The sequence below is a fragment of the Grus americana genome, chromosome Z (assembly GCF_028858705.1).
Source record: "Grus americana isolate bGruAme1 chromosome Z, bGruAme1.mat, whole genome shotgun sequence".
In the NCBI taxonomy this organism is placed as follows: Eukaryota; Metazoa; Chordata; class Aves; order Gruiformes; family Gruidae; genus Grus; species Grus americana.
In genome coordinates, this window is record NC_072891.1 from 26,588,159 (window position 1) to 26,605,876 (window position 17,718).

Genomic DNA, 17,718 nt, shown 5'->3' on the forward strand with positions numbered 1-17,718 from the left:
CATGTGACTTTCTGGAGGGAGTGTGTGGTCCAGGAGACCTCACAGATTTCCTGGATGGGGCCCACACTGTAGTTGTGTCTGTTATTTATTATATCCTTTCAGAAACAGAAGATAAACTATTTTCCCTAATGATTATACTTAAATGAGTTTCTGCCTTTAGAGGGAAGTTATTTTGGCTGCCTTTCACTTATTTGTCTGTGTACTAATGTTTTTGCTCAGCTCAGCTGGAAGATTCACCACCTACACATTGGTTTGTTCCAGCACAAGGTAGATAGTTATTTAAATATGTGAACGGTTACATTTTTAAACACATGCACTGTCTGGAAAATATTATAAAAGCAAGTGGCTGTGTGTTGCAGATTTTATGATATTTAATATTTATAATAATGTGATTGCTTATTACGTAGTTAACTTTGAGATGTATTTTAAGTCTTACGTAGACAGACAGAGTCTTAATTTTATTTGATTGGCTATGTGAAAAAAAGTATTCTTTGACCACAATTAACATGATTTCATAAATAATTTTTTAGAACTCATAGTTCACTTTTGTGCAGAATTAATACATAATTTGACAGGCAGGGCAGACAAGGAGGGGGTGTCACCCTCTACGTCAGTGACCAGCTGGAGTGCATGGAGCTCCATGTGGGGATAGATGAGGAGCCGACCGAGAGCCTATGGGTCAGGATTAAAGGGAGCGCTGGGGCAGGGGACATCATAGCGGGGGTCTGCTACAGGCCACCTGAACAGGGGGACCAAGCAGATGAAGCCCTCTCTAGGCAGATAGGAGCAGCCTCACGCTCACCAGCCCTGGTCCTTATGGGGGACCTCAACCACCCTGACACCTGCTGGAGGGACAATGCAGCTGAGCGCAAGCAATCCAGGAAGTTCCTGGCATGTGTCGATGATAACTTTCTCCTCCAAGTGATAGAGGAGCCCACGAGGAGAGGTGTCATGCTGGACCTTATTCTCACCAATAAGGAGGGCCTGGTAGGGGATGTCAAGCTGAAGGGCAGCCTTGGCTGCAGTGACCACAAACTGGTGGAATTCAGGATCTTCAGGGCAGCGAGGAGGGTGCGCAGCAAGCTCACTACCCTGGACTTCAGGAGAGCAGACTTTGGCCTCTTCAGGGATCTGCTTGGTAGAATACCATGGGACAAAGCCCTGGAAGGAAGAGGGGCCCAAGACAGCTGGCTAATATTCAAGGGTCACCTCCTCCAAGCTCAGAAGCCATGCATCCCAACAAAGGGGAAGTCAAGCAAAAACACCAAGAGGCCCCCATGGATGAACAAGGAGCTCCTGGGCAAAGTCAAACAAAAAAAGGAAGCCTGCAGAGGGTGGAAGCAAGGGCAGGTAGCCTGGGAGGAATCCAGAGAAACTGTCCGAGCAGCCAGGGATCAGGTTAGGAAAGCCAAAGCCCTGACAGAAATTAGTCTGGCCAGGGCTGTCAAGGACAACAAGAAAAGCTTCTATAGGTATGTTAGTGATAAAAGGAGGACGAGGGCAAATGCGGGTCCCCTCCGGAATGAAACGGGCGACCTGGTTACCCAGGAAATGGAGGAGCCTGAGGTGCTTAATGACTTCTTTGCCTCAGTCTTCACTGGCAAATGCTTGAGCCACACTGCCCAGGTCACAGAAGACAAAGGCAGGGACTGGGAGAATGCAGAACCACCCACTGTAGGAGAAGACCAGGTTCGAGAATATCTAAGGAACCTGAAGGTGCACAAGGCCATGGGACCTGATGAGTTGCGTCCACGGGACCTAATGAGTTGCATCCACGGGTCTTGAGGGAACTGGTGGATGAAGTGGCCAGGCCACTCTCCATCATATTTGAGAAGTCCTGGCAGTCAGGTGAAGTTCCCACTGACTGGAAGAGGGGAAACATAACCCCCATTTTTAAGAAGGGTAAAAAGGAAGACCCAGGGAACTACAGGCTGGTTAGTCTCACCTCCGTGCCTGGCAAGATTATGGAGCAGACCCTCCTGGAGACTATGCTCAGGCACATGGAAAATAAGGAGGTGATTGGTGACAGCCAACATGGCTTCACTAAGGGCAAATCGTGCCTGACAGATTTGGTGGCATTCTATGATGGGGTTACAGTGTTGGTGGATAAGGGAAGGGCAACTGACATCATCTACCTGGACTTGTGCAAGGCATTTGACACTGTCCCGCACGACATCCTTGTGTCTAAATTGGAGAGACATGGATTCGATGGATGGACCACTCGGTGGATAAGGAATTGGCTGGATGGTCGCACTCAAAGAGTTGTGGTCAACGGCTCAATGTCCAAGTGGAGAACAGTGACGAGTGGTGTTCCTCAGGGGTCGGTACTGGGACCGGCACTGTTCAACATCTTTGTCGGTGACATGGACAGTAGGATCAAGTGCACCTTCAGCAAGTTTGCCGACGACACCAAGCTGTGTGGTGTGGTCGACACACTGGAGGGAAGGGATGCCATCCAGAGGGACCTTGACAGGCTGGAGAGGTGGGCCTGTGTGAACCGCATGAAGTTCAACAAGGCCAAGTGCAAGGTCCTGCATGTGGGTCAGCACAATCCCAAGCACAGCTACAGGCTGGGCGAGGAGTGGATTGAAAGCAGCCCTGAGGAGAAGGACTTGGGGGTATTGATTGATGAGAAGCTCAACATGAGCTGGCAGTGTGCGCTTACAGCCCAGAAAGCCAACTGTGTCCTGGGCTGCATCAAAAGAGGTGTGACCAGCAGGTCGAGGGAGGTGATCCTGCCCCTCTACTCCACTCTTGTGAGACCCCACCTGGAGTACTGTGTCCAGCCCTGGGGGCCCCAGTACAGGAGAGACATGGACCTGTTGGAGCAAGTCCAGAGGAGGGCCGTGAAGCTGATCAGAGGGCTGGAGCACCTCTCCTCTGAGGACAGGCTGAGAGAGTTGGGGTTGTTCAGCCTGGAGAAAAGGCGGCTCCAGGGAGATCTAATTGTGGCTTACCAGTACCTAAACGGGGCCTACAGGAAAGCTGGAGAGGGACTGTTTATGAGGGAGTGTAGCGACAGGACAAGGGGTAATGGGTTTAAGCTGAAGGAGGGTCAATTTAGATTAGATGTTAGAAAGAGATTTATTACTGTGATGGTGGTGAGGCACTGGAACAGGTTGCCCAGAGAAGCTGTGGATGCCCCCTCCCTGGAAGTGTTCAAGGCCAGGTTGGATGAGGCTTTGGGCAATGTGGTCTAGTGGAGGGTGTCCCTGCCCATGACAGGGGAGTTGGAACTAGATGATCTTTGAGGTCCCTTCCAACCCAAACCATTCTATGATTTTATGATTCTAATTTCTCAGGACAGGAATCAGTTAAGTAAATACCAGTGGAGATAGGCATCATAGTATCATCCCTCATTCAGCATCAAGCCTCCCAAATTAAATATCATCAGGAAAACCACTATATTGAGTTTCATCTTGAAAAATGTTATTTAATACTATGCAGCTATGCAGTTTAAACTAAAAAGCAAACGAGTCTGAGAAACCTAAAACCTGTTAATATTTAAAGAAATGGGAAAATACATGGAACCTGAGTTTGAGATAGTAATGAAAAAAGAATGAAAAAAAAAGGAAAAATAGTCCAGTTGTCTGCAAAAATATTCTGTGGACAAAGAGGGAAAGAAAAGCTGTTTCTTCCCTGTTTTATAACACGCCTGGCTGTCCTGGAGTACATTTACATTTGTTTGAATTGCAGGCAGTTTAAGGTACCTGTTATGAAAAGATGTTGACAGAATCAAAGGAATTAAGAAGAAGGTGTTAAAAGGATCAAAGGGTTGGTGGGATGATTTAGGAGGAAGATAAAACTACTTTTAATGGCTTTGTAGAACAGTGGCGAAATGAGGTCAAAGAAGCGAGGTGATAATAGGATGAAATGAAGAAAATGTAGGCTGTGTGTCAGTGTTACTTTGTATATTGAAATAATTTTCTCTGGAACTGTTTCCTGTCAAATACCAAAAATTGCATTAGTCAGATATGATAAAATTAAATAGGATACTTTGTTCGGAAACCAATGCTGTAACGAGCAGTCTTGCATTGACCTAGACTGAGCAGGGTGTCTGTTCTGTGTCTTGTTTCTAAGAACAGTTTGTGGGATTTTGTTTTGTTTTTAAATGAACTTCACCTTCATTAGTGCTAAAGTTCACTGGTTCTTGAACTTGTGTTAGACGTTGTGATGGAAATATTTGTTGCATATTGACCTTAATATACAGAACCTAGAGGGTCACTGCAATACTTAGATGTGTAGATTTGTAGTTAACCCTTTCACATTCTCTCTGGGAAACTTTTCCATTTCATGCATTTAAGCTCTTAGCTGTGTGGGTTTGTAGTTAACCCTGTCACTCTCTCTCTCTCTCGGAAACTTTTCCATTTCATGCATTTAAGCTGACACGTTTTCCATTATTTTTTCCCCTTTTGTGATTTTCTTGTTTGTTTTCTGTAATAATGGGGTTGTGCCTATCAATCCCATCTCCTCTCCTTCTTGAAGCCCGTCAGTCATATGCAGAGAGAGGGCACTGAGCTGGATGAATTGCAACCTGTATCCTGACCCCATCTCCCTCACTCGTGAGGACTCCACAGTCCCACCAGGCAGCAGGACTGTGTACTTGTCCACTGCAGGTGCATGGCCATGTGACCGGAGGAAATGTGCTGATCATGAAGCCAGAGATCATGCTGTACCTGTTACATTGACTGGGATTTATGAATTTTGATTGTATGAGTGTATATATATACACAGTTATTTACGACTGAATATTTGAGAAGCTATATATCTTGCAGTAACCAAAAGGGTGGATGCACCATTTCATCAAACATCCACCAGACATAGCCATGTAATTCCTTTTTCTTGGGTAAACCTCATTTGAAGTCATTATTATCTCAAAAGCATGGACAAATACTGGGGATTTGTGTATCTTGGATAGGGATGGTACAGCTGGTAGAAAAGTCCCCAGTCTTTCATGTGTGATGATGTGAAGAGGTGGTTTATAAAACCTTTTATTGGAAACTTTAATTATAAACAACAGACAATGAACTACATCAAACAAAACAAGCAAATGCGACCTCTGCTTTAAAAAATGGGGAAATGTTGATGCAGGTTTTTTTTAAACAGGAGGAACAGCTGAGCTATTCCCATTCCAAAGCCTCATAACTAAATCACCTCTTATGAATTAATAAGTACTGCTCACAATGTACTTTTCAGATAATTCAGGGACCAACCACGTCGTAGTCCTACATTTTTCTGGTGTTTCCTGAATAGGTGGGAAGTGGCATACTGCTAGGAAGTGTGGTTTATTAAATTAATTATCTATGGTAAATGCAAATTTTTAAGTCATGAGGCACTTGAATACTTCACAATTTTAGACAGTCTTCTATGATTCTGTCTGCTTTTATTTTTAGTTTGTGCATTTACAGTTGATACTTTAAAAAGATGAATGTTACAAAAAACAATAACAAAAATAGTTCCTAAAGGCAAAGTTAACTTATCCCTTTTTACAGTTATTTTTTCATTGCATTGTTGACTTAGGATGCTTTTTAAATGCATGAATGATTTGAGCTGGTTGACTTTTTAAAGCAGCAGCCAGATCCTCAACTGTCCATATTCTGGTGTGGCTGCTATTGAGAAAAAGGGCTTCCAAGAAATCTCAATATTCTGAAACATAACAGAGGTATATTGATGTGTGATTAATAAAATGTGTACAGTATCAGCTGGTCTTTCATTTATAGCTAGGGAGTTTTTTTTTAACATGATCCTTTAAAACAATATCTCTAAATTTGTAAAATGCTTGATTTGGTTTTATTCTAAACCAGGATCCAATAGTATCTTTCTTATCCTCTTATAAACAGACAAAGATGTGAAATTAGAATTGAAATTGAAGTTTCCTTTGGTTTGACAGGAACAGGGCAGCAGAAATCTGAGCCATCTTGGCTGGGTGGTGTCAGTTTCTAGATAAAATTTCAAGTATTGATTTTTTTGTATTGAAAACATGCCTAGTAAAGGGAGCCTGTCTATGTTGTTTCAGCAGAAATTAAAGTATTTGCTTCAAAAGAGTGTATGTTCACTTTAGTACCTTGAATTATTTTATCTCCTGCCCCTGCCAGTTCCTCAGAGCCTGTATTTATTATTCATTTAGTCAATTAATAAAGCTTCTGTTGAGTGTTTGAGAAAGAAATGAGTACAGATAATAGGGAAAGGAGAGAGATGTTATTTACTTAAGAGATCTATTGCTGTTATCATGGAAGCACACTCTGACCTATGTCCTGTGTATGCTAACATATTTTCCATGTGCTTTTCATGTGTGTGGTGCACATTCATGCACTCCAGGCATGGTCCCATTTTGTGGCACTTTTGGTTAGCTTGTCACATCCAGATCTCATTAGTCTCCCATACCTGATGGAGTGAGAACTCTTGAAATTTTATTCTTTTTCCATCCTGAAATAAAAATTTACCTTTAGAAATTTAATTGGCAAGCAAGAAATTGTCATGCTTACATTGATACTTCTTGTGGGTACATCACAGCATTGTTGTCATTTTCTTTCTGGTTGGTCTGACTTCAGTAGGAGAAGAAAGGTCTGAGACTTCATGTCAGCAGCTTTGGAGAGGGAGCTCAGTACAGGGAGGTCGTCATGCAGTACCAAATGAACAGGGCACAAAAGCCTTCAAACATTTAACAGCCACTTCTGTACTGAAGCTGGGAGTCATATTGCATATGTTGTATCAGCTTTTAATTTCAGAATGGCCAAGGGAAAATGTAACGCTTATCTTTTGTCTGTTGCTTTAAACCATTTCGCAGACCTGCCCTGCCTTTCAGCTCTAGAAGGTTGTGAAGGAAGCTGCTAGACAGAGCTTGGGAAATGTTTCATTTTGCTCAGAAATTGATCATGCTGACTGTGTTCAGTTCAGGCTTTCTGAGTACATGGTGAATAGAAATATTCCTCTGTAAAACTGGGATGGAAAATAAATTTTCAATCACTTCACTTACAGAAGCCTAATTGTCTGTCTGTCTGTCTATCTATCTATCTATCTCTGTCTGTCTGTCTATTTAATATAGCATTGAGGACACGAATTCCAATTCGTAGAACATGGTAAGCCTAGATAACAGTTACACCATGAGTTGTCTATGGTATACTTTCAGGAGAACTGAAAGGGAGAGTGACACTCAGGAGAGTGACAGGGAACAGCTTCCACTTCGGAGTTTAAAACCGAAAAAAGGAACCGGAGTATGTTAAATAACACTGTGAGCATTGTATCTGTTTCTCTTCAGGAATGATTACTGATTAATATTGTTTGGAGCTTCTCTTTTTAAGGCCATTACGCAGTGTTGAGTTCATGTTGATGACAGTTTGGGGTCTTTCTAAAGTTGTCTCGGAAGTTTACTGGCATTTAAGAGATGTAATCTTCCGTTCCTTTATAAAACTCTGCTTACTAACTTTATGGGAAAATATGAGCATTAATTATAATAGAAACTGATGCTGGAAAGTTTAATAGCTGGGAATAGCTATAGACAGCCTTTAGCTATATATTTGTATTATAAGTTTATATGAATCTGCTGATCTAAAATGAATGAAAATAACTTTTCTTAAAAGTGTTGAAAGATAGATTACCCATTTGGCAGTGATAGTGTTGCAATGCCAGCAGAGAGCTGACTTAAGTTTATAGAGGTATTATGCAAAGTAAGAGGAAATGAATTGAAATATATGGTTTCCACCCATCAAGAATATACATGATATATATACTTATGATCACATAGATGAGAAGAATTAGTTCTGCCTGTGCAGAAATGCAAATTAAAAACCCTAATCCAGCATAGTTGATGTCACTGTTAAAGTCTCTTCATCAGCAACAACTGCCCCAGGCCCCTTTTCAGTTGTCATAAAATTCTGGAGGAACATCTAGGCAATTTCTTTGTGAATTATTTGAGAGCACAGAATTGTCTGGTCTCCAGGTGCAGATTTCTAGTTTTAAGATATTCAGAGTGTGATTCTTTGCCCATCTTCACAGGCAACTCAGAATGTTTCCCAATGTTACCCAAGATGTAGATGTCTGTTCATTTCTAGGACACACAGTATATCTGTATTAGGTTCCAAATATACAAAAATAACAGAGGTTGTTTTACAGTAATCCTTTGCGTTTTAATTTATTAGAGTAGGATAATAATCAGTGTTCTCAGAACTTAGGGTCCTCCTGTTTCACCTCACAGGTGACTTCAATCTTTGGACACTGAAGAGGAACCAGCTACAAATCTTGTTTAAAAGAAGCCAAGATGCTGTCCCATAGATATGATTGTCCTGATCATTGTGTTCCAGGCTGCTGAGTGTATCCTCTGAGGAGCAAATTGAATTGCAGCATTACAGTTGGTGCATTACTTGATAAGAATTGTATAACTGTAAATGAGAGTGCAAAACCAGCAAGGATTTTATTATTTTTATTGTTCAGTATCTGGAGGAGACACTGTAGCCCTTTTCACAGGTTTACAACAAAACAGATTCCAGTCCAGTAACACCAGCTGTTAAAGAGCATTCTTTAAAATCACCAGGGCCAAAGAAAGTGCATCCAGAAAATTTGGAAAAGCTGAGCAGTGAGCTCTCTGCTCAGTTAATGCTATGTACATCCCCATCCTCACCACCTCTCCCACCAATTTTTTTTTTTTTTTTTTTTTTTTTTTACTTCTGGAGAAGTTTCAGAGACTAGAATATGACATAAGTGTTTTGTCTCTAGTTTATTAGATTACATGTGATGACTTAATATTGCACAACACAGACTTGTGGGCTGGATCTGGGTTTTGTTATGAGCTGCTGGGGAGGAGAGGTTAGGAAGACAGCTGGATGTACAAATGGGCAGGTGGACTGTGCTGTCAGCCCTGAACAGTTGGATTACTACTGTTGCTTCCTGAGGAGGTAAGAGCAGATTGATGGTGGTGGACAGTGGTGCACCAGAAACAGTCACTGGCTCCCATCACCAGCAGCTTCAGCCTGACCTTCTGCATCAGTTTGTGGTAGGCAGCAATATTTTGCCCCTCAAGCAGTGGGTGCTACCTGAAAACCGCACTCTGCCTCTTCCAGGGAAAAGATGCTGGGGTGGGCTGGATGGAAGTGCTGGAGAAGCCAGGCTTTATAGCAGGACATTGTGCTCTGTGTGATGGGATTGAATTATTAGGCATTGGTATAAGTGGATAAAACTAATACTCAATGGTATGGGTTTGTGGAAAATTTATTTGATAAAATTAACTTGATAACATGTTTGCTTGAAGTGACAAGTTCAGTTGATGGATAAAGATGTAATAGGCTTAGGTCAAGTATTTAACCTTTCAACACCCATTTTTGTTCACGAAGTAGAACAAAGCAAAGTCAAAGGACCGGGCTAAATGACAGGTGCCTAATGTAACTGTAAATCTGGAGTTGTCATTATTTAGCTGGGTTTGCAGATAAGCTGCTGGCTCTTCACTGATCTTTTTACTGGTGACATAAACAAAAAATCACATTACCCTTGCCAATCTCTGAAGAGTCACAAAACCAGAGCTTGCAAGGCCTGAAAGTACCTGTGTGGTCAGGCAGCCTGACTTCCTGGGCAATGGAGGCATTAGGACACTTCTGAATTAATTCTTGTTTGCAACATAAAAAGAGCATTCTGTGCAAATTTAAAAATCACTAGTGATGGAAAAATGATTCCTTTCTCTGTCAGTGACATACAGCAATTAGTGGAGTGACAAATAACAGATAGAGATGGTGATGTGGATAGGTTGATAAGCCAAGACTGGTTAATGGCAATTCTGATGTCAAAGTCATCGTGATAGGAAACATGAATAATTCCCATGGGCGGGTCCTGTATGAAATGTTGCAACTCTGAATAGAGTGTCACAGCAGATAATCAGCTCAACGTGAGGTCTCAATGTAGTAATATGCCTGGAGACGACTAATGTGATTCCTGGGTGTTAAAAATGAGGTGCTCTGCCTAGGAGTAGAGGTTATATCATGTATTTGGCACTGGTACAACTGCTACTGGAATACCCTGCTAATGTCCATGAATGAAAGATTATGTTGACTGTGACCAGAGAAGAGCCAGAGAAATCTATAGTGGACTGAGAACTGTGCCCTATACTGTATTTGGTTTAGGGTGTCAGTAAGAAAGTTATGGGCAATTCTAGAATCCAGATTACATTTTTTTTCCCTGAAAAATAAACTGTAATTCAACACTGAATTATTTCAGGGAAGTCATATGGCTTGAGTTACATAGCAGTCCTTCCTTTCTAGCTCCATACGGTATGAATCTATTTCACTTGCTGGTCAGAAGATCAGCTATATTTCTAGCTGTGTGTGTTTGCATAGAGGCCATCTGACAAAACCATGGCTTTTATATAACAGATTCTGGGCTAATCTGTGCATCATACAGTACTTGTGAACATTGAAGTCCCTTAAGGTGTTGTACTTCCAGAACTCTAGAAAAAGTCTGGAAAAAAAAAACAAACAGTGATTGAAATTGGCTGAGCCACAGTACTGCTTTCATATCAGTTGGAATAACCAGTGCATCTCTGGGTGTGCTTTCTGCCCTGGTGACCTTGTGTTGGGATAACCCCTCCTGCAGCACAGTCACCTACACATCAGTGCAGTACTGCGACGTTTAGCTCACCAGATGGACCTCACTAGTGCTTACCTTGGCAGCAACCTGTGCCATAGAGTTTTTCTCCCTCACAAGCTTGAATGTTTTTTTCGAGACTTCTCTGGTATGGAATGATACATTCATGAAGACCTGAATGTAATTAAGAACGTCTGTAAATCCAAATAATTTCTGTAGATATATTACTCTTCAATAATAAACCATGGCAGCTGGGGGACTTGCTTTATTTATACCTGCCATGTCTTATTTCCAGGCTGAAAAGCCAACATGTGTATTTGATTTGTTAAAAAAAATGATGTCTTCCCAGCTCCAGTACATGACTCCTTCAGGCCAGAAAGAAAGATACCTTTTTTGGAGCTTATATCATTGTCATTCCATTGTATGTCTATTACAGGTGATGGTTTTGGCATGATCTCATTAGCTGAGCACTTGATATGTCACCAGGGCTCTATTTGATTTTAAAGCTTTTTCTTTCCAGCACGGGTGAGGAGGAGTGAGCGAGCGGATGTGTGGTGCTCAGTTACTGGCTGGGGTTAAACCACAACACTTCTGCTGTTTCATGAAAAAACAAAAAACCAGAAAAAACCCCAAACCCAGAACAAAACAAAAGAACCCCAACACCCAACCCCAAAAAGCAATTAAAGTTCTTGTCTTTCTTGACCTTCCGTGTCGAATTAGCTTTGTTTGAGATCCCAGGTAGTATAGTAAAATAAAAACAAACCTTGATCTGATTTAGTGCTTTGAAAAAGATCCTGTGTACTGAATTATGCTGTGAAAATAAGGTCTTCATAATATATTGATTTAAATACAAACTTCTAGAAACACATCTGGATACTTAGCTTAAAAAATAGATAGTACAATGCTTTATTACCTGATGTAACCAATTTCAGATGTTAAAAAAGCAAATGAAAAACACGCCTAAGCAGTGTAGACTTACCATTATTTTGGAAAAACAATAGGTTGAAAATAGAATAAAAATACAAAATAAAGTCAAAATGCTTGAAATGTCAAGCAAGGTCTGGTTTCTGTTCATGTTATGTTTTTTCAGTCTAAGTGTGCAATGACTTTTACCTAATAAGAAAAGGTGTTAATAATCAGTGGTTTCTAGCAATTAACTGATCCTCCTGCAGGATGATAATTAAAATGAGTCATGCATGTAAAAGTAAACTGAATCTTTCTCTGCCTTGACTCATTTTTCTTCCATAAATTTGTTTTCAGAATGGCTTGCTTTAAAATTCTGCCAGAAATAGATATACCAGTATATTAAGTCATAAAAATGCTGGGTACAATTTCAAAGCAACTGGATGTATAAATCCCATGTAGAGCTGGAAATTTCGGCACCCAATTCACGTTACCTGAACTTAGAGCCTGCAGTGTTTGTAGAGTCAGTAGAGAGAACTGGAGATCTCCAGGAACAGTGAGATTTGCAGAATTAGCCCATGGAAAGTGTTGCTCTCATCTCCTGCCTACCTTTGGAGTGCAGGTACCTGGCTGGTGGGTGCTGGTCATCTCTACCAACATGTGATCTCTCCTGAGGACACGAAGGTGAAAGATCTGTGCCCTGCCCTGTAGTCCCACAGCATATTGGTTAAAGAGGTAGTGCCGTCACCATCTTTTGCCTGCTAGTTGGGGATGCTTGCACTGAAAATGGGTGACGCATATTCACATCTTTCTGCAGGCTGGGGGACCCAGGTGTGGTCACCACCTCTGAGTGCTGTGTCCTCAGCACCAGGGTACAGAATTGTCTGAGGGAGAGGAGCTGGAGGAGCTGACCGCGTTGAGAATAAAAGAGCCAGGAGGAAGGAGGAAATGGTTGAGGGAACCTGATTCTGTGTGTCTTTTTATCTGGTGTCTGCAATCAGGAGTGGTGCCTGCAGTGGGCAGTGGGGACCTAATAATTTCTGGTCCCTGTGCTTAGGAGCATGACTGGGTTTAGGTGACTTCTTAAATATATGAACAATATAAAATGTCCAAAGAATCTGGGGAGTATAAAGCATCACATGCATCTCATGATTTAATCAGAATTTTGGGTTGTTATCTGCAATTGGTAATGAAGGCAGGTGTTGGGCTTCTGGTACAGTTCTGCATGTGAAGAGTGTCCATGTTTTGGCACTGGTGAAAGAAACTCTCCAGCCCAACAAAGAGCTGACTGCTGATCTGTCAGTGCTGTGGGGTGGGCAGGCAGGCTGGTTGCTGCCCTGTTGTCTTGTTAGACTTGTATTTCAGAAGCTAACTTCCTCCCAATTCTTTATTTAGGTGCCAGCATAAGCAACTTAGATGTTAACTGTACACAAGCAATCACCAGCTGTGTTTGAAAATTTTGCTCACAGTATTACCAGAAAAAAGGGAATTATGTGATATTTGCTAGTATATTTTGGAGGTACGTGATGTATCCTGTATCACTGTGAGACATTCTTCATATTCAAGGGCTGATTTTTTCCAAGAAGCTGAAAACCAATGGCTTCAGTAAAAATCAGTGGAAGACGTACTTTTCACTATCCCTGACTACTTTTTATCATAGATGAAAGGGGAATAATCTTGGTTTTCTTAAACATGGTAGGATTAAAGGTAAAATTAATCTGTTCTCTACTGTATCTTTTGCTTTTGGTGCTTGCTTAACAATGTTTACTTGGAGCTGTGCTAATATATGTTAGTTTTTCCAAAGAGATTGTCAGAAATAGATATTTTTTTTAAAAAAGGTTTTGTTTTCAGAAATTAGTATTCCCCTCCTGAAGAAATACAAGAAAAGACTCTTCTCTAGTTGAGACGATGAGATTTATCCAGCAATTGACTTCAAATGTTTCATCAGGTAAATTTTTCAGAGAGTTTTTTTTGTTTGTTTGTTTCGTTAGGTAAGATTGTAAAGATTTTAGTTGAGAAAATTGGTTTAAATTAGTTTCTCAGATCATAAAGAGTCAGAAATAGCATTCAGACCACCAGGTTCGTAGTTATAATTAAAGTAAACCTTAAAAAAAAGTTACTTCATGTGTAAATGTTGCCATTTGCTAGTGGCTATTGTATATATTTCCAGATCAAAGGAAATGGGCTGCAAATAGTTTTCTAAGGCTAACGGGCTTTCTACGGACTGAAAATGTTAATGTTTAAACACATGGAACCAAGGGGTTAACTTCTCTTTAAGTCATTACTCAGGCTGGTTAAATATTTTGCCAATTAAGAAGCAATAGATTATATCTGACTCTAGAGTGGGATGGGGATTGTTAGAGCTTGATCACATATAGGCTACACTTGACATAAGGGGCTAATGTTTATTGACTGAACTCTTGGGTTTAAGAGAACTTTTTGTGAAATATAGTGGGATCTAATTTTATTTCATGTTGTTGTCAGAGAAGTGTTGTGGGGTTTTTTGTGAGTTTTTGGTTTGTGGGTTTGTTTTGTTTTGTTTTGTTTTTTCCAAAACGTTGAAAATATTTTAAGTTACTGATGCAGTTAAATAAAGGTCTATGGAACTTTGCTTGCAAGAGATGCAGATGATAGATACACAGAAATACATATGCATTGGAAGTGAATTAATTTGATTTAAAACCAGCTCTTTAGGATTTAAAATCTGGAATATCTTGGAAACTGCTTTGGATTTATCCATTTATCCTGCATTTACTGAGAATTGAGCTTCACTGTATTTCATGTGTAAGTAGTATACTGGCCACATGAGGATTAATTAAAAATATGGGCCCCATCAGATTTTCTCTGCAACACCTATAGTAGGAGTTTGACATGGAGAGGAGAGCTAGAAAGAAAAGGATCAGGTTAATTTGGCATCTGATCAGAAAAAGGAGCAGCTTTTTTCCTCTCTTTTTTTTCTTTTTTTCCTTTTTTCTTTTCTTTTGTAAGGAGGCTGGTTGTATGCAAGAAAGAAAAAGAGAAACATTTTTCTGGGAAGGTAAGTCTCGCTGTGGTTGGATAGGAGTGAAGAAGTTGGGCTCTGCTAAAGGCATACATAAAGACCTTTTCCTGAGTGTTTTTTCCCTTTTATTTGGTATATCGATCAACTCAAAGGAGCATAACTGAAAAATGCCTTCTGTGCATTGCTGGACTGACTGCTGTTACGCTGCTTACACTGGTTTTGTTCATTCGCTGTTTTTCTGTGCACTATGACTTCATACATTTCTGGTACTCTCAGAATTACAGGAATCTTTCTGCATCCTTATCTCATCTGTTACAAGAACTATTGTATTTATATTACCAACTTGCTGTAAATTTGTGATAATAGGTGCTGTTCTTGATAGCCTGGAAATTCTTTATAAAAGGGTGGGGGTTTGGGGTGGGGGTTTTTTGTGTAAAATCTCCACCCTCTTAAGAGATGAGCTTGCCAATACCCTTGCTTGCAAAGAAGGGTGCAAAATGAAATCTTATCTGAAAAATGATTTCTGTATTTATATTGGGATAGGATGTTCCCCTGGTATCACAATTTACTTTGGTATCACAATTTACTTTGGTATCACATACAAGGATAAAGGTCTGTTTTCCATAATGTCCAGTTCTTGATGTTTATTATCAGGAGAGGATTTAGCTTCAGAGGTTGTCTGCCCTTGCAGTAGTGAAGCTTCTGTATCAAGTTTACCCTGCCATCATTGGCACACTCCTTTAAGTAGGAGTATTCAGATGGTATGAGGCAAATGACTTTTTGTTTGCTTTTTTTGTCATTTGACCATTGAAGAGCTTCTACCGCGGTTCAAACCAGTGGTAAATGGGAAGATTTTTTAAAGTGTTGTCTCTCTAAATTTAAAAATCTCACAACAGAAGTGCTTTATCACTTGGGGCATAATTTAAGTGATCAGATATATGTTCAGATATGGTCAGATAAATTAGTTTGTTAACTGGTAGATAAGTTTAGGTCATTTAAATTCCTGTTCTTTAATTAAGTGTGTAATTCTAAACTGCTGTTTATAATATATGTGGTATTCTAGGAGATCCTGGATGCTTGCATAGTGGAAGTGAAAGATGCAAGTTTGTGTTTTGTTGTAACATTAAGTATCCTAAAAAAGTTAGGTCAGTAAATCATTAGCAGTTACTACCGTATACTTTAAACCTATTTTTCTCAAATAAATGAAGGTAAGTGGTAGCAACTATGTGTAATACTCCATGGAAGCATCGTATTTTCTAACTAAACTGTGAAATGTGCATTTGTCCCTGAAATGTGATAATTTTATGTTCAATAAAAAAATGGGTTTGTTTATGTTAAACTGTTGTAACCTTCAGTCAGTTAAAGTAGCAAGCTAATAACATTTTTAGGTAGGTCTGTCCTAAATCTGAATGAGTTTCTGTTTATCTTTTGCCATGACTGCAGAAATCCTTAGCATAAGCAGTTACCAAGGCTGAGTATTTGTTCACTACTGCAGTCCTAATAGAAAGCAGAGAGGTCTAGAATCATTAGAAAAAAAAAAATTAAAGTGTGGGCCTGACTCCTGTCAAATGATACAAGAGAAAATAGTACAGATAGGACAAATTAGAGATGTTTTAAAATCCCATAGATGAAGCACCCTTTTCCAATGGTACCTGAACAGGGCAGTCCTGAGAGCGGCCCAGTGTCTAGATCCCCCAGACCTGAGTGAGGATGTACCCTGGCTCTGCTGCTAACTAGCCCTGCTCTTCCCCTCTCCCAAATTAGCTCAAGAAAAAAAATACCCAGCTTTTAAATGTAGTGTCTTGTCAGGAGGGTCTGTCACGTGCTGGCATAAGGGAGGGAAGGAGATGGGACTGAGTGGCCAGGCGCAGGGCAGCGGGAAGGGAGGGCAGCAGGGAGAAGGCCTCTGTTGTGTTCCTCTGTGGGTGGCAAGAAACCTTCAAACTGGTTTGGCTGCTCCTGAAACCAGCAACCACAGCCTTGGGGTTACATACAAGCCTCTTTCTTCTACCAGATGCCTTCCTTTTTGTTGCAAAAGGGGCTACTCATTATTTTGATCAAAGGAGGTCAGTGGATACAGGAGACTATAAGATGTATGAGAGTTTTAGGAGCAGATCTCAGCCTTGGCTGCCTGTAAAGGCTGTGACATGACTGATATGAAACCAGCCTTGCTCTGCTTCAGATCAAAGCTTTACAATCTGCTCCCCATCTTATTTCTACTTACAGATAATTGGGGACAAGCACAGCAGGACACTGTCTGTCTGACACATCTAAATAAATATTTAATGCGGAGATTCCTCTTCAAAGCATTCTCTCTTTATCCTCCCCAGTGGTTATGTTTCACATATGGAAGGAAGCCATTTTGTTTTCACAATTTCTGTCGTTACCATTTGATTCTCCCCTGGGCATCTCTTTTTCCAGAATTACAGTAGCAGTAATGTTAGTTTTGGAAAGAGGAAAATAAGCTGATCTGCTCCTAGAAATCAAAGTAGTGCTTTATGCAACAGAGAGAGCTGTGGTGCTGTGGCCCCTGTATGTAGCACTCTGGATTGAGGAGTGACTAGGAGACGTGGCACTGGCCATGCTGAGTGTTTCCAGGTACAAGGCTATGCCCTAGAAAAACATTAATGGAAGACACAGTTGCTGGCAACGAGGAGTAAGTGGTATCGCAGAAACAAAGCCTAGCTCCTCCTGAGACCTATCAAAATACTTGCTGTCTTGCAGAGACATACTCAGTGGTTGAGTTACTTATCCAGTGACTGTGGATGTATTCCTTCCACATCCTTATCTGCTGTGAGGATTGTCCACTTCTGCATCTGTTGGCGGTAGAAAACAACTTCTCTTTGAAGGGATCTTCCTGATTCGGTTCACACAAAGGGCATTGCAGGGTCTGCTGCATCTACGTGCCACTCACTGAGGTGTTGCACTGCTCCTGCCTTCACGATTACCAGGTGTGTGCTGGTGAGTATGTCCATACTTGTTCTGAAAGCTACAGTTATTTGTGACCTGCACAGCAATTCCCCTCTGCCAGGGGAATCAAAGTTTCCTGTTGCTTTGTGAACTGTCCACACACTTCTTGTGTTTACATGAAGGAAGATGGACTGGTGCTTGTGTGATGGTGCAGGGGGGCAGAGCGGCTCTCGCAGCTGGGTAGAAGTACATAGTGCATCATGAGTCCTGCCAATGAGTATGTGATCAGTCTGTTTGCATCTGGAAACCGCTAATGATAATCCTGTTCTGTCAGCAAT

General features: G+C 40.9%; 1 protein-coding gene across 4 annotated transcripts in view; it reads left to right on the forward strand.

Annotated features, from left to right (window-relative positions):
- The window catches only part of LHFPL2 (LHFPL tetraspan subfamily member 2), a 125,183-nt gene that overhangs the window by 13,724 nt on the left and 93,741 nt on the right, over positions 1 to 17,718 (forward strand). For 2 of the 4 annotated variants that reach the window (XM_054811060.1, XM_054811061.1), the window contains exon 2: positions 17,195 to 17,431. The exons of 1 other annotated variant lie outside the window; for it this stretch is intronic. The gene's annotated coding sequence lies outside the window, so the exon portion shown is untranslated. The remainder of the gene's footprint in view (positions 1 to 17,194; positions 17,432 to 17,718) is intronic. One more of the 4 variants, XM_054811063.1, reaches the window with a different exon arrangement.